Source organism: Sciurus vulgaris (genome assembly GCF_902686455.1).
Source record: "Sciurus vulgaris genome assembly, chromosome: 13".
Classification (NCBI taxonomy): domain Eukaryota; kingdom Metazoa; phylum Chordata; class Mammalia; order Rodentia; family Sciuridae; genus Sciurus; species Sciurus vulgaris.
In genome coordinates, this window is record NC_136474.1 from 43,515,138 (window position 1) to 43,538,475 (window position 23,338).

Here is a 23,338-nt window from a genome sequence, read left to right on the forward strand (position 1 = left end):
ACATCTCTGCATCTTCTTCATCCCAGAGGATTATCGGTCATTCCTGAAGGGCACAAAATTTAGGACTAGAAGGTAAAGTTAAAAAAAAAAAAAAAAAAGATAAATATCCCCACCCTCCCCAAATCTGGGAATATTCGAGAGAAAGTCCAGCAACTTTTTAGATTCCTAGATTTATTTCTGTTCTCATTTTTTCTTTAGATCATTCAGCTCTTGTCCAGACTAAAATTTGCCTAGCTATCTGAAAATTCTATTTTACGATTTACTGAGTACTGTTAATATTTTATCAGATTATTTTCCCAACATTTTAAAAGAACTGCCCAAATGTAAAGTACGATTTTTTATTATGTCTTGTCAAAAATTGATGTTTTTCACAGAAAGATCGGTTCAATCTTATTATGCAGTCAATAGAAAAATAAGTATTTTAAAATAAATGCAGAAAACAGAGGAGAATTAAAATATGTTGAGTTCATGCTATGCACCAGGTACTGTGCTTTACATACATTACTTTGTTTAACCCCTACAAAATCATCTGTGGCAGGTAAAAATTAGAAAACCAGTTTCCTCTGCTCTGCAGAATGGTTTCAATGCAAACCCAGCTGGGCCCTCTCACCTTCATTCTGGTGTTGTTGCATTTCTGTGTTAGTAGTCTTTTCATCACTATGACCAAAATACCTGACAAGAACAACTTACAGAAGGAAAAGGTTATTTTAGCTTATGGCTTCAGAGATTCAGTCCATGGTTGGTCAACTACATTGCTCTGGGCCCAAGATGAGTCAGAACATCATAGTGAAGAGTGTGGCAGAAGAGAGCTGCTTACCTCATTGAAGTGGCCAGAAAACAGAGGTGGGGGGAGGGAAAGAGAGAACCAGGGGCACAAGAGATAGTTCCCAAAAGCCTACCCCCAGCTACCCACCTCCCGTAACAGCCGTGCTCCACCTGCCCACAGTTACCACCTGGCACAACAGTCTTTTCAAATTATTAATCCATATGGATTAATCCACTTATTAGTTACAACTCTCGTAATCCAATCATTTCATCCCTAAGCATTAATGCTCCTTTAGAAGACACCTCATACCGGAACATAGCAATGTTCAGCCACCGACAGGACAAGCCCACTTGACTCTGACATCTCAAAGAAAACATGGCCAGACCGATTTCATCCTCTTTCCAATAAGCTGAGCTACCACATCTTTTCTCATCTCAAATGATGGCAAGGTTGCTATTTCCGTTGCTTAGGCTACAAGTCTTGGGGTCATCCTAGTCTCCCCTTTTTTCACCTTTGACACACATTCCATCAGGAGATCCTGTCAACTGCTTCACAATGAGTCCAGCATGGGGTCTCTTACTCCCAATAGAGCTGACACTCCCCCTTCCAGATAGTTGATGAGGCTTCCAACTGTTCCCATTTTGACCTCCCTTTGTTCTGTGCTCAATCAACAGTCAAGATGAACCATTTGAAACAAAATTCATGTCAATTGTGAGCTCAGATTACTCCCATTTCACTCTCAGAGTAAAAGCAAAAGGCCTGAGCCACCCCTTCTTCCACTTCTCCATCACACCCCCCACCACAGACCATTCTCCATCTAATTATTCTCCCTCCCTTCACTCCATCCTCAATGACTTCCTTGAATTCCAAGACCAACCAGGTACACTCCCCCTGTAAATCTTAATCCCAGCAGTTCCCTCTTCCTGGAACATCCCACACTTAACAGATGACCAACTCTCACATCCTTCAAGCTTTTGGTCAAATTTCACTTCTTAATGAAGTCCTATATGAATCCACTTTCTGTTGCTCTAGCAAAATATCTAAGGATAGGTAAAGGAATAAAGAAAAGAAAATTATAAATAAAGCTCACAGTGTTGGATATTCCAAGGGCATTACACTGGCATTAGCTTGGTTCTGGTGAGGACCTAATGGAAAATCATATGACAATGGCAGACATATGTGCAAGATCAAGAGATCACATGGTGGGACAGGAAGCCAGACAGGGGAGGGCCATTCATGCTCTTTATAACAACCATTTCATGAGAATTAGCTTGGGTCCCAAGGGAACCAAGGTTAGTGCCGCCAATGACCTAATGACCTTCCAAGGAGGCTCCACCTCTTAACATTACCACACTGGGGACCAAGTTTTCAACACATGATTTCTTTGGGGAAAACATTCAAACCATATCCAGAACATAGCAGCCCCCCAGTTTCTCACGTATTCCCAGTTCATGCACTTCTGATACCCCTAACCTTGATCTATTTTTCTAACATCTATAGCATAATTTACCTTCTCTTATATGCTCTATAATTTACTGCTTCACCATATTTATTATTTTCTATTTACTCATCTCCACCAGAATGAAATATTGGTTGAAATATTCCCTGCTCCTATATAGTGCTTGGCATATTATAGGTGCTGTACAGACCTTTTTGGAATGACGAAATGAGTGAATGATGAGTATTCCTCATACTCACCCAACTAGGGTTAGTCAAGAGGTTTTTTTGAAATTTTTAATCCTTTCTTTACAGGTTACCTAGACCACTTTTAATTAAGAGAACTGTAGAAAGTTAGTCTGCCACAAGCAAACACCAGGCGGTGGCACGTGTCAATCTTCCACAGAGTCCTGCTTTGTGGGGTGTCTGCTCACACTTGCTGGAATCACTTGTGGCAGATTTTAGTCCACAGGTCGCTTTTCCCCATAATTCTTTGTAAACTCTTCAGCATCCTTACAGAATTTTTTACGGTCCTTAGAGTATTCTTCAGCTAGGTCGCCCGGAGCGGGGTGCTCGGGCTGGGGGTCATTCACCAGTGCTATGAGGGACTGGATTATTTGGTCGGTCTTGGTTGCTGGCTTCCAATTCTCAGCACTAATTACTGGCAGGCAGACCTGCCCTTTTTCATCGATGTTTGGGTGGTAGATCTTTGTTTTAAATGTGATCTTCGGTGGTTTGAATGGGTATTCTTTTGGAAAGTTGATTTCGCTTCTGAAGGCCCCTTATCATATAGAGGGTTGTCCTAAGCAGCAAGGCAGGCCCTGCATCAGTAGTTCTAGTTATTTGAGGGTGTAGAGGAGGGATGGCAGGAGGATCACTTAAATCCAGGAGTTCACGATCAGCACAGGAAACATAGCAAGACTACAGGAACAGTAAGCCCTTGCCAAGTCAATAAATTAGCTTCATCAACCTGGATGTTATGGAAGTTTTTCATTCCACATTTGTGGATCTCTTCAAGCTCCTCCATCAGTCCCCTGCTGGCCACCATCTTGGATCTCTCAAGAGATATCTTACAAATAAGGTCATTGAAATTCAAAGAAGCTAGGTAACATTGCATGTCAGAAATCCTCTAAGAGCTAAGATGAAAAGAGATTCTTCTGACCTGGACCTTTTCTACTTTATCACACATCAACACATGTACTTTGTGAAAATATAAGTATTCCATCAAATGCAGTGTATTTAAAATGTTCCCCTTTCTCTATGCTTTTAGCCAATGGTCTTCCAATATACCTCTTAGAATACTGTAACTAAAATGACTGTTATGGAGTAACTCACTTAAAATAAATGATACGAGACATATTTGTTTGGACTCTGAGAGCAGAGTTATAGAAACAAACAAATTTGAGCTAGCTCAAGCCAAAAATTAATTTAAAAATAAATAATTAAAGGGTTATTGATCTCCTGGAAGCCACACCAAAAAAAGGAAAGATAAATGAGTGGGAAGAAGAGGCAAATTATTTTAGAGGGTTTCCACTCTCTTTTCATGTGTCTTTTTCATCCTTTTTCTACAGTTTACCAATATTTGTTCCCTCTATCTATAGGAGACAAGAAGAACAAGCTCCATCCATCACTCTAAACCCGAGCAAGGCGGCAGTTTCTTTGTCATACGTTATGAGCCCTGTTTAGGTAAAATCTTTCTCCTGGTTCAATCAACAATGGCCAGGGATAAGGATTCAGTGTGTAAATAGCTGACCCTGCTGATAGGGGTGTGGGGATGCTGGGTATACCCCAAAGAAATTGGCTCAGCATGCAACCCCAAAGTAGCTGACTGTAGAAAAAGACAACAGAATAGTGAAAGCACATGATTCTGTCAAACAAGCTAAGTCCAAATTCCTGTTTCTTTCCTTTTATCTGTGTAAATTCAAGGTACTTACTGAAGCGGAGGCCTATGTGACTCTTCTGATACTCAAATAATTATAGGTTAGTTATTCTTCTGCTCTCATTTTTTCTCCAGTATGGGGGCTAAGTACTATTACTTGATGATAGGAAGAAACAGTGATTAAAAAAAAAAAAAACAGAAGAGGGACTGTTGGGGTCAGGAAGAGGGGGATAACATCAGAGAATCAGGAGTTCCATGTTATAATCTCACTTTTGTCACCAAGAAGCAAATACCTTTGCAAGTCCTTTCTCTGATCTCATTTGCTTGATTGTCCAATGAAGAAGGACAATCAGTAGCTTTCCCAACCTGCTTGATCAGGAAAATGAACTGGAAGCATTTTCAAAATGCAAATTCCTCTGACTTACCCATGAATATTCTGATTTGTAAGAGTTTGCATAACCTAGTGCTATGATTTGGATGTGAGGTGTCCCCCAAAAGCTCCTGTGTGAATTCAGAAATATTCAGAGGTAAAATTCAGGAATACTAGAGGTGAATTGTTAGATTCCAAGAGCTATAACCTTATCAGCCCATTCTAGTTTGAATGGACTGATTGGTAACTGTAAGCAGGTAGGATGTGGCTAGAGGAGGTGTGTCACTGGGGGTGTGCCCTGGAAGGGCTCTCTCTCTCTCTCTCTCTCTCCCCCCACCCTCCCTGTCCTTCCATAAGCAAAGCAGCGCCCCTCACTATACCCTTTTACCATGATGTTCTGCCTCACCTCAGGCCCAGAACACTGAAGTCATCTGACCATGGACTGAACCCCCGAGCCAAAATTAAACTTTCCTCCTCTAAGTTGTCTTGTTAGGAATTTTGGTCATAGTGATGAAAACCTAACCAACTCCAGCATGTGTCAGCATATATCTGTGGTCCCGGCCACTCAGGAGGCTGAGGCAGGAGGATTATTTGGGGCCAGCCTAGGCAACACAGAAAGACACTGTCTCAAAAAGTATATATATATATATATAGATAGAAAGATATAGATATAGCTATAGATATGTAGATAGATATAGACAGAGATATATAGATTTCAAGAAGCTCTATAGTTTGTACTTTCATGCAGCTTTCTGGATTATCAGGATGACCGGCTACATGTGGAAACCATTAGACTAGATGGTATTTATGACCACATTTAGTGTTTAAAATATTTGTTTGCTTAATAATCATCCAACTTAGAAGATACTCTGATTATAGTTATATTTATTTCTTATTTATGTTCAATTGTCATTTTCAGGAATTACCTAATATTTCCATTTTGTTTTCACTGAAAATTAAGAATGGTTTAGTACAAAATAGATTCTCAATAAGCATTTATGAATGGATAAGTAGTGAGTTGTATATTTTTTCCTAATGAATTATTATTCATTATCTCTTGAGTATCTTAGTCCTCACAAATATAGGAAAGAAATTCCTTTTGGACTTTGTCCAGTTTACAAGAATATTCAGAACACCTAATGGGATCGTAGTATATAAATCAAAGCTCATAATCTCTAAATTACTACTGAAAGTTAATGATGGCAGAATATCATTTTTATCTTCTGTTGCATAGATAAATGAGATATATGTTAAAGTGTGATAGTGTCGGTGTGCTTTGTGAAGTGCCATGCAGATTCCTGATGCTGTCGTGTTACTATTTCTGCATTTCCCAATCCACAGCATCCTAATACCTGTCAGCTTTATCAGTGTCAAAACAGGCTTTAAAATGTTCTGCAGAAGATTGCACTGACCGTGAACTTTTTGAATGTCAAATATGCTTTTAGGAAACTAAAGGCCTTGGTTTCTAAAGGACTGGATTTCCAGGCAGAGTACCTGTGCCTACCAACTATATAACATTGATCAAGCCGCATCACATCCCCTTTTGAGTCCTCCAATTTCTGTATTATGAGTCCTACATTTATTCAGGCCTTTGATTTTTTTCTTTTTTACAGTAATGAGGGTTGAACCCAGGAGCACTATCTCACTAACCTACATCCCTAGCCCTTTTGAAAAATTTTTTATTTGGAAACAGTCTTGCTGAGTTGCCAGGGACAGCCTTCAACATGCAATCCTCCTGCCCAAGCCTCCCAAGTCACTGAGAATACAGATGTGCTCACTGCTCCCAGCCCTGCATTGTAATTCTCACAAATAAGAGGTTAAAAAAAAATTGAAATTTACATTCTTGTTTCTGAATCTGACTACATCTCTGCTGATCACTTAGATGCACTGTTTTTTTCATTCCTTCTGAAAATATTTTCATATGCTTCCTCGGTCCACAAAATTATATTGCTTAAAAAATATAGAAGCAGATCTCCATAGACACCTACACTGTCCAACACCAGATCATTTGTACATGTGACACCAGTTCTTTTCTGTGACCTTTCAGAAAGGAAAATCATAGCTCAGCATATCACATGTGGTGTGATCTGAAATGCTATCGTCTCCCACTAGTGTAGGCCTGGGTCTGGGTTCCATTCTGTCACTTTCCTAAGAAAACCTCATTAATAATTAAGGGTAATGATTTGGCTTAGGTGTCAGCAAGCCCACAGTAGCACACTTTGGATTACTGGACCATGACTGGGTCCTCCTGTGATGCTGAAAGAACCACCCTCCACCCTAGAAAGAGCGATACTTTTTTGTCCTTTTTCAGTCATAGGTGCTTAGTTGCAATGGTGAAAAATAATGCACAGATTATGAATACAATTTTGTATTTATGCTGAATATTATAAAATCATAGCACCGATGCTTGTATTTTGTTGCTCTTTAAGGGGACTATAAATGGAGGTAGTAGAAAAGTATTTTGTAGAATATCAAACCTATTTATTATAGTGACTTTATTTTTATTTTGGGTGACTGGTTTTATTTTCTGAGAGACATAAAAATAAAAAGTGTAACATCAAGAACACGGCCATGTAAATTTTCTATGAAACTCCTTTCTCATCATTGAATTTAATGTCTGCTCATGTAGTTCTTATGAGACCGTTCTTAACTTTTCTTCAGGTTAGTCATTACATCTAATTATGGCATTGTTATCTTTCAGATTATTTGATGATCACATACCAATAGTGACATCAGGTTTAAAAACAAAAAATCCTGCACTTTGGATCTTTTCCTGCTTTGGAATCCAGAAAAATGGAAAATTGATAAACAAAGGTAAAACATTCTCTTTTTCTCTTACATAACACATTTTACTGCTTCCTCTTCAGTCATTTCTTTATCTGAAAAAATAAATAAGGTGGTATATTTGAACAAAAATATTTCTGAGTTGGGATTCTAGACATATTACAGGTTGCTGAGTTTAAAGTCTGTTTTTTTGTTTGTTTGTTTGTTTGTTTTAACTCCTTGGTTATGTGGATGCAATCTGAACCTGATGTAGTTTGTGCTTAATCCCTGTTATTGCTGCTAACCAAGAATAGCATGTCAGGCAGATTCCATTTTCATGAATCTGTGAACCAATGTATTGGATGTTATCTTAGACATGGAATTATTAAAGTAGATGGTATAGTATCTGCTGTATTTACTTAGTTATTTATTTATCAGTGTGTTGTATGAATTTGCAAACAGACATGTTTAACATGATCTACATATGCTATGACAGGCAATGGAAACACTGGGGTTCATGCTTCAGTCTCCACTCATGGAAGGGGAAGAAGAGTATTAACCAAGTAGAAAGGAGATACAGAATGAAAATGATGTCAGACCAGAAGGGAATTAATGTTGCTGAGTACATTGATAAGCTATTGTCTTCAGGTTACTTGTCCAACAAAGTCAATGACTTGAGTATAACAGTGTAGAGGGAAACTGATCCTAAACATAAAGAGGGTGAAGCAGGAAGAGAGAGTCAATAAAGAAGCACTGGTCAAAATATGGGTAGATGAAGAAATCCATCATTGTGGACACTGGGAATTTGGTTCCTAGAAGGCCTTCCAAGATGGGTATGGATACTTTCTGGAATTTCTGTCTATAGGAGGTGCTACAAGCATTTTATAAACTGGCTCTTTCTCCTTGGTGGTGGATTGCCATCAGAGGCATGAATTCCCCAATTCTAGACTGCCCTGGTGCCACATGGTCCAGGAAGCAGATACCCAGTTGTCCCCTGAGTGGAACATTATGAAGGCAAGGAGAGTCCAAGCAAGCACAGGAATATCTGTCCCTGCTGCTATGGCTACAATCACAAGCAGGCCCAGGGGCCATGAGGCAGACAACAACTGGCAAATGTTATGGTTCCTTTTACTTTATTTTAAAACATAGCATTTTCTTCCTAAATGAAATATCTCCAAAAAGAACATTTTTGTTGTTTTAAAGTTATACCCAAGTGTCATGGAACCAGCATAAACTATTTCAAAAGTATCTCTTTCATCAATAAATTTTCTTTGTTCAGAGTGAGACATGCATCTTGGTTCACAAGTTATTTTTTAAATTATATAATAGGATTCAAAGTATGATGAACATTTTGGAATAGTTAGAAATAATATAACATTTCACGATACCAGCATTTATTAGTCACTGTATATTGTTTCATATACAAGAAAGTGTCTGCGGATACATCCTAAAACAGTATTATTGCCTTTCCTATTTGGAAACTGTAAGAAAGGAACTGAATGAAGGAAATAGAGAGGAGAGGCAGCTCAACAGGAACACAGGTTTAAGAGGGACACACCTGTGGAGAGGAGGCCCACTGGAGACTGAGACCTGTCTCCCACTTAGGCCCGGGGAAGGAAGGGACATGAGGAAGTGGGGGAATTTTTGCAGTTAGGCCATTGCTAGGGCATTGTCAGGGAAGTGTCCTTGTGGTTGTTATCTCTATTCTTTGAGGTGGTCACTGTTCCGTGTCCAACCAGGTGCTTTTCAGGATTTCAGTCCCAGATGAAATTTTCCTTTCTCTGTATGAGGATGGAGTATTCTCTGGGGTTTAACAGAGTCAGACTGACCATGAGGTGACTGTTATCTAAGATGGTGGCTATGTTTCAAAATGTTTGTCACCTGTGTCAAGCTCTCCATGTCAGAAACAACCCTGTAAGCAGTGGCGGTTATTGTTTGTGTGAAAAGCATGACTGAAATTGAGACTGGTTGGCATAATGTTAGATGGATGGATGGTCAGCTATCAAAACAGTACCTTAAAGTGAACAGTACCTTGCAGTACGTTTTTTGGTTTTAGGTTTTTGTATGAGAACATTGAGAGATTAAAGTTGGGAATAGGTTACTGTTGTGTTTTAACCTAAAACATCGCATATCCAGAAGAATATTATTTGTGAACTCTAAGCAGCAGCTACTAAAAATAAAAGACATCAACAAATATCTGAACTAATACATGTTAGCATGTGATTTTCTAAGGAAAGCATTGAAACTGGAGGGAGAAAGGAGGAAGGGCAGCAGAAAATGGTATGGCAGGGAAACCAGCGGGTTATGGCAGATGGCAAGACAGAAATACCAAACAGTGGACAGTGGAGAGGTGTTTCTCAGAACAAACCACATCCTGAGCACAGAATGCACACTGAGTGAATGCCCATCAATTTGAGACATGAATTCCAGAATCACCCCAAAGGGGTGAATTTACTGTGTTTTCTCACTTAAACAGTACAGTCACCTCTCACTGGCTTCTCTCTTTGGCTCCACTATCTTCTTAGACAAGAGCTAGGATCATGTCTACTCTTTGCAAACATGTGAATTTACCAAACTCCTAAACCAGACACTCAAAGCCTGCCACTCTTAAGTTTTCTGACAATTCTTTTTTTTTTACTTTATTTATGTGTGGCCTGTCCCCATTATCTAAAAATGTAATCTCTGTGGTTTATCAAGCTTTCAATAGATTTTGTGGATTTGTGATTTCAAACACAAATTGATCTAAGATGAGGTCCAAGAACTTGCATTTCTGACAAGTTCCCAGGGGATGCTGATCCTACTGGTCCAGAGACTTGATTTGGAGAATCACACTGTACAAAGAAATGATCCAGACTGGCACTATAATGTTATAGTTGGAGTCAAAGAGAGAACACAATAAAAGACTTCCTTACCAACATCACTATTGTGGGGAGATGTGTTAGTTTACAAATGGGATCTGTGTCTTATCATCAGAAAACATCTTAATATCATAAAATTACCAATGATAAGCTTTTTGACATATTTTTATATCCCCCACTACATTATAGAGTTTGGAAGCCTATAAATATTTGTTGGGTGAATGGATAGGATGGATAGGTGGATGTAGGGCAGGCAGAAGAACATAATGGACAGGTTTAGCAACCAGGAACTCGTTTCAGCAAGAAACTTAACTCCTTTCAAAGAAACTTGTCTGGCATGTGGCAATAGAGAAAGACCAACTTCCTTCACGTGGAAACCTCCCAGTAAGACCATACTCGATATATAAGACATTTTATAAGGTGGACTAAGTCTATTCAAAACCTGAGTAGCTGATATCAATAGCATTGTGCTCTTTAATAAGCAGAGCTTTTCACAAAAGACTTTTTGCTATTCGATTGAGTACAATGGAGGAAATGTCATTTTTATCAAGACAAATTGTACATTTTATTTTATAAAAGAGCCACGGGATATGTGAAACCAGGAAATCACATCAATTTAATAAATTCCTTTGCAAATGTCTCTTCCTTGAGTTTAAATTTTGCAGCTGCAGCATAATTTGAATGTTTATTCACATTTAGGACAATTGTGCTTTCTGGTTTTTTGCTTTCCTGCATTCAAATGTGTTCATGTATCAATGTTGCACATTTTCTTTCTGCATCTTTTATCTCCATACATCATCCCATGATTGGCTTGGTAAATTTATCCTACTTTTCTTGCTAAAATAACTGTTCCTGCTGTCTGTTTTCTGCCTACTCTTTGATTTATTCCAGAAATTGGGCTCAATGCCTACTTTTAGAGCTCAGTGTGAAATTTATTCTGTATGTTTTTAAACTAAGTTCCCACATTTTTTCCCCTGTTATGTATTCTGTTGTAGAGTCGATGTCAAATTGCACCCATGAAGAAGCTTATAATTATATATTGGTATAAATAATCACAATAGATGATTAACATAAATACTTGAAATTTTATTTTTAAAAATTTATACCATAATTCACTTTAATAGTAGAAAATTAAAATTTTTATTTATTTTATGGTAGGCCTAATGTTAAATTAAAAGTTCTTTTCCCAACTTTATTATTATCTTGATGTTTGAACTTGGCTGAAACCCTAAGCCTCAGTTACCTCAGTTAGAAAAAGAAGGGTTTGGCCAGCAGAGGCCTGCTGGGAACAGGAATTCTAAGAGGCAAATAGGTCTGGAAGTCGGTGGTGCAAGGCCATTTTTCCTGGATATAAGCCAGGCCTTTGGAACCTAGTTCATTTTAAAATTGAAAGTGTTGCTGGGCACCAGGGTGCATACCTGTATTCCCAGGTACTTGGGAGGCTGAGGCAGGAGAATGGCAATTTCTAGGTCACCTGAATAACTTAGAAAAACTTTTTCTCAAAAATAACATCAAAGGTGCTGGGGATACAACTCAATGACATAGCACCCCTGAGTTCAGTTCCAAGTACCAAAACAAAAAAAAAAAAAGAAAGAAAATGAAGGTGTGCTTGCCCAAGATGAAATTGGGTTCTAGTTGGCCACAGGATATACTTATGTGCACAAAGCAACAAAAACAACACACACACACACACACACACACACACACACACACACACACAGAGTAATTCCTGGTGTCAAACAAAACAAAGCTAGTCATCCTGGGAAAGTTTCCTCATGCCCATAGAAAACAATGGTATGGTTCCTGTTGTGTGCCAAACCACCTTTCTGCTAAGCCATTAGACACAAATTCTGTGATGCTATACCCCTCAAGGATTAAATTAAATAAATAAAAATAGATTTTGTTCTCTTGCATTTGCTTTGTTTTGTTGTTGTTGCTGCTGTAGAAAAGGGAAAAAGAAAAAGAAAAAAAAAAAAGAAGGTATAGGATAACCCTGGGATTTGTTACAGTGCCTACCTTACCATGTAATCTTAGGATAAAGAGCATATGAAATGCTACCTAAAGTCAAGTACAAGTGAATCAATCAATCAATCAATCAATTCTTAGCCTGTATTTGAAGGCAGAGTTGAAAGATCAGGGTTTTGAACCCAGAAATATTTTAATTTATAACCCAGTTATTTTTCTTACTAAATGGATGAGCTTACAGACTATACTGAATACCTCTTTACTTCCATCTGTAAAATGAGAACAATGTTTTGTAATTATCTGCACGATTGCTTTAGAGGCCACAGAAAATGCACAGAATATCTAGAATGTAACAGATGCTGCACCTATAGCTTTAAAGATCTGTCCAGGCCTCAAAACTGACTAAAGCCCCAACCAAGATTTTAGAGGTTGGTGGAGATTACATTCTTCTCCAGTGTAATTCTACAAGGTTAAGAAGTTGTGCTCAGGACTCTAAAAGATGAAAACGGTTTAGAAAATGTGTCCACAATTTAGTAATCTGAGTCTTGAAAAGCTAATGGTAAAATTCAACATAGTTTTTCATGTAGGCAGAATTCCCCTTACTCTGTACATTGCTAGTGATCACACATGGTAAATGAAAGCCCTTTTATCTAGAGTAACTCCTTCTGCATCAAGCATGGCCTTTGCAAATTGCATCCTGTCTTCTGTTTTGTAATTTAGCTACAGCTTGGGCAGAAACTAAAATAAAGATTCTTCAAGCCATAGCTTTATCCTGAGTGACAATTTATATGCTCTTGATTTTTATCTGATTTCAGTATGCACAAAATTATTCCCTTTTCTTCCTCTTCTCCCTCCTCTTTCTTTACTTCTTCTCCTTGAATCCAAAAAAAAAAAAAAAAAAATCCAGTCTGCCTGATGTACCCTCATACCCAGAGGCAAAAGAAATCAAATTTTGGTCAATAGATGATTCATTTCCTTGCTACAGGATTCGTGCCCATATTGAACATTTTTCTGGTCTTTTATATCCTTTTGAGGTTGAATTGTCACTTTGATATTGGTTAACCTCAATACTTTGTCAGCAGAAATTCAAAGCTGTCTGTTTAATAGGATATCAATAAAGTTTTGGTGTAATATTTCATCCATCTTAGAAGATTTAATTCTGTTGGCTCTTCTCTTTTTTTCAATATTCCATAAACCTTCTGCAAGTTAGTGTACTTTGAGATAAATCCCCCTTTTATTGTCCCATCCTTTATGTCAGAAATAATTTTAGAAAGTGTGAACCGTTTGTGCTATTTGAGTACCTTGATTATTTCAGACATCTGGGTAATAACTAACATCTGATTGTGGAATGTTAGGTTTATTTGTCATGTTTCAGCAATGAATCACCATTGCAATGAAAATCGTACTGATGAGGGATCTCAAGCCTTAGGAGATGGAGACAGACAGATGGATATGGTGTGTGTGGTGATGGTGGTAATGTGATGATATTATTTGGACAACCTGATCATCCTCATTAGTATAGTTATTTCTAAATAGACTATTATTACTGATGTTGATATTTTATGATATGAACTATTAAATACTCTCTTAAAATATTATTCTGTACAATAGAAGAATTTGTAATATAGACTATAAAGGGATTTATTGCAACTCACATTTTTGAGTATCTGTTTGCCCTGAAAGACTACATCCAAGGACATTTACTATGCAGTACAAGAGTGCTGCTTGCAAAAACCATAGTAAAAGCAGCAAAGATTTGGCTTATTTCATGATGGGTTAATTTCATTCTTGCTGTATTCTTAACATATCCTTCAAATTTCCAATGAAAATACCTTATTCATTTAAAAATCTAAGTTTACAGGGGAAATGATTGTCTGTTTAACAATGAGCATTCATGCTAGGATTTCTTTACCTTGCAATAAAGTCAGAGAAGTAAAAATCAAAAGAGAGATTTGAAAAAATAATCACAGTGATACATACTGCCCATTTCTCTGGCCCTTCAAATATTTGAGTTCTTTGCTGGCATTTCTGTATAATCAAGAGCATAACAGCAAACATGTATTATGTGGTTGGGTATATGCCAACCATTGTTTTAAACACTTTCCCTGAATTATCTCATTTAATTCTTACTACTGCTCTATGAAAATTCTATACAACTCAGGAAGAAATTGACAAATCTACTGCCATAAGGAACATACTTCAGGATATTTTTCTCAATGATAGAGGAAGCTCACAGGAAAGAGAAAAATTAATTAAAGATACAGAGGAGGTGAACAACACACCAAAGACTTCATTTAGTGGTCACATAGAGATGTCTTCATGGAACAGCTGAAGAACAACATTTCTTTTCAAGTATGTGTTTGTGCTCATGCACTAAGCTATCACTCAAACCTAACACATACTCTCCATTTCACAGATGAGAAAACTAGGTACAGAGAATTTAAATCACTTGTGAAGGAACACCGTGTTTGTATGTTCAGAGCCAGGCACAAATCCATAAATCCAGACAATTTGCCAGTAAAGCATGCTGGATCATCTTTTGCATATATTTTACATATATTTTAGGAGAAGGAGACTACACTTAATTTGTTGCATTGTATTTTTTAAATTTTTTTCATTTTTTTACAGACTGCATTTTGATTCATTGTACACAAATGGGGCACATCATTTCATTTCTATGGTTGTGCACGAATGTTACATTGTATTTTGAAGCAGGGATGTTACTGTGATTTGAGATCAACCAATTTTCACCTTGGCAGAAGAGAACAATTCAAACCACAAGCTACAAATATGTTTAAACAATTGCTTAATGCCAAAATAGCAAAACAAAGTGAAGGACACAATTGTGTGTCACTTAACAATGGGGCTACTTTCTGAGAAATCTGTCATGTGAATGCACAGAGGGGACTTACCTACATGAAGATGACTGACATCCTTAGGTGATGTGATCCTAAGAGATCACCATTGTATGTGTGGCCTGTCATTATCTGATATATCATTATGTGCAGATGACCACAGTTAAAAATTACCTTAAATTAATTACCTTTAGTAAATCAGACCAGAATTATTGATCATGTTTAGGGCCTGTGTATTAAACATGAGGACATCCACTTGTGTTTCCTAACCATGTCAAACTCAGCCTTTCCAAAACTGAACTCTTGGCTCCCCTCTCCCTGTGCTTCTCCCTCTTTCGCTGTTCCCTGTCTCAGATTGTGACACCACTCTTCACCCACTCAGCTGCTTAAGTTAGAAACCTAGGAGTCATCTGTGAAATCTCCTTCACACACACACCCAACCTTTGGCAAATTTGAATGAATTTCTTGAATGAAACACCATATTACCCATCTAATATTTTAATGCCCAATTAGACAGGTGGCTACAGTCAGAGAGAGTTTGAAGATCAAACATTAAACTCTGCAGATGTTTTCTAATGCGTTTTGGTTTCTGGGCACACTATTTGATTCCTGCATAAGGTTTGCTTTTGCTTTTGCATTTGGTTGATGGTGATGTGGTTAGGGTTAAGCCTCAAAGGATCCATGGAACGTCTACTGTTGAAGAGCTGAGATGTTTTGCCTCTCCGTGGAAGTGTTGCATTTATTGACAAATACAGCATATTGCCTTTGGCAGAAACACACACTCAGCAGTATTGCCCCCTTTAATTATGTCCTTTGGGAAAAAAAAAAAAAATCCATTTCCTGGCAAGACAGCATTCCTAATCAAAGACTTCCTGGGTCTTGAGTAATAAAAAACTCAAATATTTCAAGCTGCAATGTATAGTGAGGCTTAATTGGGCATGTATTTTAATCTCCTTTGGGGATCAAGAAACTCTAAATGTTATGCATAAGAAAATATTTTATGAGGCACACAAAGAACATTTTGCACATTTTGAACCATTTTTATTTAAGAAACACTACTGGTAAATAACATATGTGTTGGCAGTAAAAACTTGAATAATTTATCTCTTTCTTGACTTTGAAATTACTACTTCCTTCCTAATATTTTTATTATCATTTTTCACTCAAACCTGTTTCTAGGTATGGAAATTTTGTGTAGTTGGATTATGGGGGGAGATGCCTTGGAAAGGTAAACTGAAGGCCTGAGTTCAAATAGAATCTTAAGAGTAAGGTGAGGAATGTTGGCTATTAAGAGTAAGGTGAAGCCAATCCCAACCTCCACCCCAGGGAGACAATTAATCGAAAAAGAAAAAGACTGGCTTGAACTCTAGGGAAGGCCCTCCTTTCCATGGCAGCAGAGGAAGAAGGAACTACTTGGGAAGGCTGCAGTGAGACACAGAGGCCACGGACTTTTTTGACATACAGGTTAAAAGGAAAGTTTCAGAATTTAGACCAGAAAATGTAATTAACATGGTCATGTCATAATTTTAAACTTAGAAACTTCTTTCAAATTTGGCATCTGTCTTACAAGTTTACAGATTTATACATTTTGAAATTATTAATTCCATCATCCCATCTCACCTATCTCACTTCTCATTTTTCAAAATGGGACCACCATTATGTCAGTGTCAAAACCTTGGGGTCATCTTTGACTCATGCCTCACTTCATTCCCACTTACTTAACACTGGGTTCTTGGTTATTTTCTTGGTTATTTTCCCTTCAAGTTCCTCCTTTCCTGACATCTTCAGCAGGCCCTCCCGCCTCCCACCTCAGCTACTGCAGTAACATCCTTACTAGTTTGTGTCTCCCTCCAACCTCATTCCAAAATTTCATTTTGCAAGCCATCCCTCTATGAGCACCCCCCAAATCCCATTTCTGATACAATTTTAATTGTGTTTGTTGAGTCCTCATGTAACAGACATTATGTGAAGTGTGCTATTTCATTTAATTATTATAACCAATTCTAGACAGAAATAAGATAAGAAAATTGATCTTTAAAGCATTTTGAATAACTCACCCAAGGTTGCAACAGCTAAGCAGGGAAGTCTTCACTCCAGTCACTTGGCGTCATTGCACAATACCTGCTATGGTTATGTAGCAAAGATACGATGGTGACCTGATTCCAGGAGAATCTGAGTACACTAGATCAAATTGTGAAAGATTTGGCTGGGCGTGGTGGTGGACACCTGTAATCCTGGTGACTCAGGAGGCTGAGGCAGAAGGATGGTAAGTTTAAGGTTAGCCTCAGAAACTTAGCAAGACCCTGTCTCAAATAAAAAAGGAAAAGGGTTGGGGATGTGGCTTAGTAGTTAAGTGCCTTTGCGTTCAATACCTGGTAGCAAAAAAAAAAAAAAAAAAAAAAAAGAGAGAGGTGAAAAAAAAATGTTATTTCAAGATTTTTAAACAAGGTTGAGGGAGATGCACAATCAGATTTTCTTTTACTAGACAATTCTGATGGGCAGTTGGTAAATGGATCAAAGCTCTTTGGATCTGGAGAGATCCTGGTCCCTCCTGGGACAGGGTGGTGAATCCCTCACTCTCATGAGCCTGCTGGGTTCCCTTATTTTAGCAAGTGCTATCCTCTCTGCCAAGAATGCTCTTATTGACTTTCTCTGCCTCCTGAACTTGCTTAGAGACACTCCTCCATTGCCACCTCTAGGGAGGAGGACTGAGTCTCTCCTTTGCACCCCTAAGTTTTACTCCAAGCACTTAGGGTGTTGCCAGTGTGTCCTGCTGCCAGCCACTGTGCAGTGATTCTCAGAGAAATCACAAAATCTTGTTGAGGTGTTGCTGTCCCCATTTCAAGGATGAGCAAAGCAAGACCCCCAGCCTCGACGTGACTTGCCTCTGTAAATGATAACTGAAGCACCTTTGCATCAACAATGCCTGTGACTTGGTAAATGCTCATAAATGTGTAATGAATATATTGATTATTTATCTGTTTATGTCTTTTATTCTATTAAAAAGATTAAGACTCCTGGATAACAGGAAATACTCTTCCCAGAGCTTTGCCACTTTCATCAAATCCACCAATGTGTATTGTACAGAGCAAGTAAAAGTACTTGACATATTTATCATAAGAGGCTTTGATTTTATGTTGTTTTGTTTTTTCTGTTCTGAAGGCAGGAGGCTTTCAAGTACAATTTTAAGTGAGTTCTGTTTTGCCAGAAATCAGTAGGACACCAGACTTTCATGGAGAACATTTTTGACCTACAAATACATAATGTTCATATAATTGAAAATTAGTGTATCTGGTAAAATGAAGGTAGAAGTTGAAGTAACATTATCAATTTTTGTTAAAATTTGACTATGTAGTAGGAACTACGCTTTATAGGTAATATCTCATTTTATTCTCATAATACCTTATACTGTAGGTAATATTTTTATTCCCATTTTATCAATAAGCCAGAAAAGCACAGAAAGTTTAAGTAATTTCTCCCAAGGTCACACCTCTAATACATAGCTGAACTGGAATTTTAACCCAGGCACCAGAGCTTAGAGTTTATGTCCATTTACTCAATTAATAAGCACTTTTATGCTCTAGTATATATCAGGCAATTTTTTATATGTGTTCAGCAAATGTGTGCTTAATGATTATACCATATGAGTACTTAGGCAGAGTATTCACTGACTGATGTATAAAAGGAGATTTATAATTTAATGGCAGTTGAATCATTTCAGTGAAAAAAATGAGTTGCCTAAAGCATCCATTTTTAGTTTTCGAATTTTACATGCTGTACCAATTCATACTCAATTAAAAGAAAGCAATTGCGAAGTGACTAGGAAATAGTCAATTATTGTTTGAGCTGCCAAGCTTCAGGAATTAGCATTCTAGAATTTGCAAAAGTGTTAAGCCAGGAAAAAGAAGTCATAAAACACCATTTCAACAGCTTTTGAAATTCTGCCAGATATTAGTGATTGTATTATAATTTAAATTTTGGAGTGTTAGAATTTTAGAGTTGGAAGGAAACTTTGGAATTATCTGTGCCAACCTACTACCTCATGCCAGAAATGTTCATACAATGTTTTAAAAATAAGATCTTTGACAAATGTTCCTCAAACATTTGCATAGAGTCAATAGAAACAATTATGGATTTTCTTTTGACACTATCATATAACTCTGTGCCTGTGGCTGTAAAATATTGAAACATCTAGAATGCAATCCAGCAGGACTTCATGTCACCCTTCTCTGGCTCTTTCTCATACCTACATTTTAGGAATCTCGATATTTCAGAATTATTCTTTTGAATAGTATTTTGCATTGCTTTCTAGTCCTCTGACACAGCGGTCAACAAACCTCATCTCAAATCTGGCCCATCTCCTGTTAGCGTACATAGAATTTAACTGGGACACAGCCACACAGCTCTTTCGCATTACTTTTTGCAGTTCCGGGGGTCATGCCCAGGGGCCCCGTCTGTTCTAGACAAGCTCTCCAAGCTCTCAACCACTGAGTGACATCCCACCCCTTCTCCTACATTTTTTTGCTTGTGGTTTCTTTTGTACTAGAAAGGTCCAGCAGGGTGGTGGTGGCCGAGAAAAGTGTCACCCACAAAGCCAAAAACGTTATTATTTGACCCTTTAAGAAAAAAGCTTGTCAATCTGTGCTCTAAAGTAGTCTAGCTCTCCATATTTTTTGTGTTATCTCATTATTTCTTTTTCTGTTCGTCACATGGAATAAAATGATGTGGTAGCTTGAATGGCAGGAACAGAGCCCACACACAGTTTGACTCTCTTATAAAGTTAGTAAATAATTGTGCACACTGACTGGAGCTCCCCCACCCCCAACTCCCGACACCCACCCTTGCATGTGCTTTTTCCTAAGCCTGATGAAATGGGGACAGTAATGATCTTTGTTTCTATACAAAGTCAAAATGTCTACAGTTCCCCTAGGATACAAATGATATAACTGCATCTTCATGTACTTCTGAAAAAGACACAGGGATGTGCTTATTTTCTATTAAGGATATTAGTTATGAGTATCAGATATATTTGTGACTTTTTAAAAACTGACTTAGATGCAAAGACTCCTTTCTTCAGTGATTTCTTCTCCTTAAGGTCTTGTCCCTGACCACCTTTTCCCACCATCCCTCCCAGTGGTTACCTCTTCCACAACCAGGGTGGGCAGTTTCCTCAAAGTGTTGGCAAAATGTGCTCTAATAGTTTAATCACAACACTCGAGGCTTTTACATGAGAGGTGATTGGATGACTATGCAATTAAGCTTTTCCAATGTGATTAGGCATCTGTTTAGCATGCTTTGGACGGGGCCCAGAATGTTCTATTCATAAACATAATAAATAGTTCAAAAGAGTACTGATGCTGGAAGAGGCAGCTCATGTCTGTAATCTCAACTACTTAGGAGACTGAGGCAGGAGGATTGCAAGTTGGAGGCCAGCCTGGGCATCTCAGCAAGACCCTGTCTCAAAATAAAAGTTTCTGTGGATATAGCTCAGTGGTAAAGCCCCCCAGTTTAATTTAAGATAGTACTGATTATGTAATATGTCATATTATTTTTCCTGGTGGGCAAAACACTTTGAAAGATTATTTTCTAGATTTTTATTCCTCAAGTAACTATTTGAGAAAGAACTTTGCCTAATGAATTACAGTACATTCACAGAAGAGCTGTAGACTGAATCCCATAGATGTACTTCTCCTAAGTAACCCATTGCCAAAGTTAGCCGTTTGTGGCAGGCTCAGAGGATGGAATGGTCAGGCGGAACTTAAAACAGTCCATGACTTCCCATCTATCTTTCCTTGCCTTCCAGTAATCCAGAAGCCTCAGGGAAGGTGGAAGGGTTCATTATGGTCTTGGAAAACAACAAGAATGAAGACTGGCTTATGAGGATGATGGACCCATGTGCCTGATGATTTTCATATCTGCATGAACCATTGTTTCCCCTCTCCTCTTGTGATCTAGGAAAGGTGGGAATAGCTGCCCAGTGTGGACCAACAGTAGGGTTGCAGAGCGTACCAGAATGATGAGATGCCACCCGACATAACTGGCACTCCTGACAGCTGCAGGCTCGCCCATCCCACAATCCATGAGTGTAATACTTTAATTTAGGTTGGAAATCAGAAGCTCTTTATGAATTCTTCTTAAGCATACAGAATCTTTAAAGGCCTTTTCTATCTTCATCTCCAAATCTCTTGATGATGGTTTTTCTTTCTGTGGAACTTATCAAAAGGACATCTTTATTTTCTGGTGCTGCATGCAATGAGCAGTAATTTAGCTGTCACATTTTTGTAGCCCATCTGTTGGTGTTTTATTCATTAAGACCAAAGAACACAACTGTGCTTAAGGATGCACCTTGACTGCAAATGCCTCTCCCCTTGCCCTCCCTTACCAAGTAAACACACACACACACACACACACACACACACACACACACACACACACACTTCTGTTAACTCTATAGGCTCTTTAACTTTTAGGAATTTATCGACTACTGAACATAAGCTTTAGTGTAAAGCCTGTGGGCATTTGGGTCAAACTATTAGGAAAAAAAAGAAAAAGAAAAGAAAAGAAACTAATTTCCTATGCTTCTCAACATGTAATAATAATTCATTTGTGGTCTTTAGAGCATCCCAATCTTCTATGGCCCAAAATGTCATTTTGAAAGTCAGGAGATGTTTCATGTTTTTCCAGCTTGACCCTCACTCTGTTCACCTTGGGAATGTATTTTACCCTCCCTGTTGTCAAATGCAACCTGGCCTTGGAGGTTTTGTGAGCTAGCTGGGTCTCTGCTGATATCCTAGTCCCTTCCCTTGCTCCTCCATGCCAGTAGCACCTGTTAAGGACCCACCGCTTACCTATGTGAAGATGGGGCACTGAATTGTGGTTCTTTCCATCCATCACACCTTGCTGTGTACTAGGGCTCTTCTTTTCTACACACTTGGGTAACTTGAGGAGACTGTAAAGCATTTAGAGAACAGGAAGTGTCTGGCACATAACTGGTAAGTTAGTATAATCATATTTTCACATGTGAAATCAGCAATTGCAGAAAATACATCATTGCCTCTAGTGACATAGAATGCTCTCATTGAATTGTGTGGTGTTCCCGAGGGACAGTTGTATAGATAAAAAGGAAAAAAAAAATGCTTCCATTAAAAACAAGACTTATCTCAAACTGAAATGCTTTTGAAAAACCTCAGTCTTATTGTAAACTATTGTATTTGGTATTTCTTTTGACACATGAGCTTATTTTTACAATCTTGAGCCTTCTGAAATGAATTTTCTATTTTCTTTTCACAGAGACTGGATGGTTTCAGTAAATTGAATAAGCCAAGGAATTACATATAAAAGCTTAATATAGTATGTTCCATACCTGGGATAGATATCTTTGAAATTTTCTGTATTTTAGGTCTTATTTTCTGAGGTTTTAATTCACTAATGTATTAGAAGAGACATTAGCAATAATGTAATATGTGAATATCTGTTTTCCTATTTTGTAGCAAATATGTGAACCTCACAGTTAGGTTCTATGATGCTTCTCAGACAATATAATTTATTCTGAAAAGTCGTTATCAGTCATACACTACTGTGGTAGTCTCTCTTTGACTCCTACAAATCAGTTGACACTTGTTTCATCAGTGGGTCAACTCGATAAATGAATGCTTCCGAACGTATCCGTCTACTATCCCTCCTCTGATTTTGCAGTCTTTCACTTCCTATTCCTCCTTCTGATCTCTGCTACTCTCTTCCCTGTTGCCCTCTGTGCCACACCCCCACACTTGCACAGTACAGGGTGACTAATGATAAAAGAAGGATGTCAGTCATTGTGTCAGCCAGCTTTCTGTCACTGTAAGAAATACCTGAGATAATGAACTTAGAAAGAAAAGCAGTTTATTTTAGCTCACCATTTTGGAGGCTTTCATCCATGGTCACTTGGACCAGCATGAGACAATATATCTTGGTGGAAAAGTTGTGATTAGCAGTCCCATTCACCACATGGCCTGGAGGCAAAAGAGGAAGAAAGGGCTGGGGTACTACTGCCTGCTTCAAGGGCATGTTGCTAGTGACCTGAAGACCTGCCAGGAGGCCCACCTCATTTTTTTTTCTTTTTCCTTTCCTTTTCTTTCTTTTTTCCAGAAAATCAGGGCCTTCAACATGCTGGAAAGTACTCTACCACTGCGCTATATGCCCAACCCTGTAGGCCCCCCTCTCAAAGCACATCCCATTAGTGCCACAGGCTGAAATTCAGGCCTTTAATGCATGAGCCTTCAGGGAACATTTCAAATCCAAATTGTAGCAGTAGTCAATACCATCTTATATATGGAAGAAGAGATAAAACAGTGTTCTCTTAACTTTTGGGAAAAAAAAATTTTGAAAATGTATCACTTGCTGCTACCCTGTTTCCTAGTTCTATAGGACCACGTCCTATTGTGTGAAGAGTGTATAGGTGTATGC

At 38.2% G+C, this 23,338-nt stretch overlaps 1 protein-coding gene and 1 pseudogene across 10 annotated transcripts in view; one reads left to right on the plus strand and one right to left on the minus strand.

Annotated features, from left to right (window-relative positions):
• The window catches only part of DLGAP1 (DLG associated protein 1), a gene marked incomplete at its 5' end in the record, with an annotated part of 892,564 nt that overhangs the window by 294,507 nt on the left and 574,719 nt on the right, over window positions 1-23,338 (plus strand). For all 9 annotated transcript variants that reach the window (XM_079108324.1, XM_079108313.1, XM_079108322.1 and 6 more), the window contains one exon: window positions 7,154-7,266. The remainder of the gene's footprint in view (window positions 1-7,153; window positions 7,267-23,338) is intronic.
• Window positions 2,604-3,251, minus strand: LOC306642631 (ubiquitin-conjugating enzyme E2 L3-like; annotated as a pseudogene). The gene is made up of 2 exons: window positions 3,174-3,251; window positions 2,604-3,005 (listed from the first exon to the last, which is right to left on the minus strand). The product of its transcript is annotated as a ubiquitin-conjugating enzyme E2 L3-like (transcript).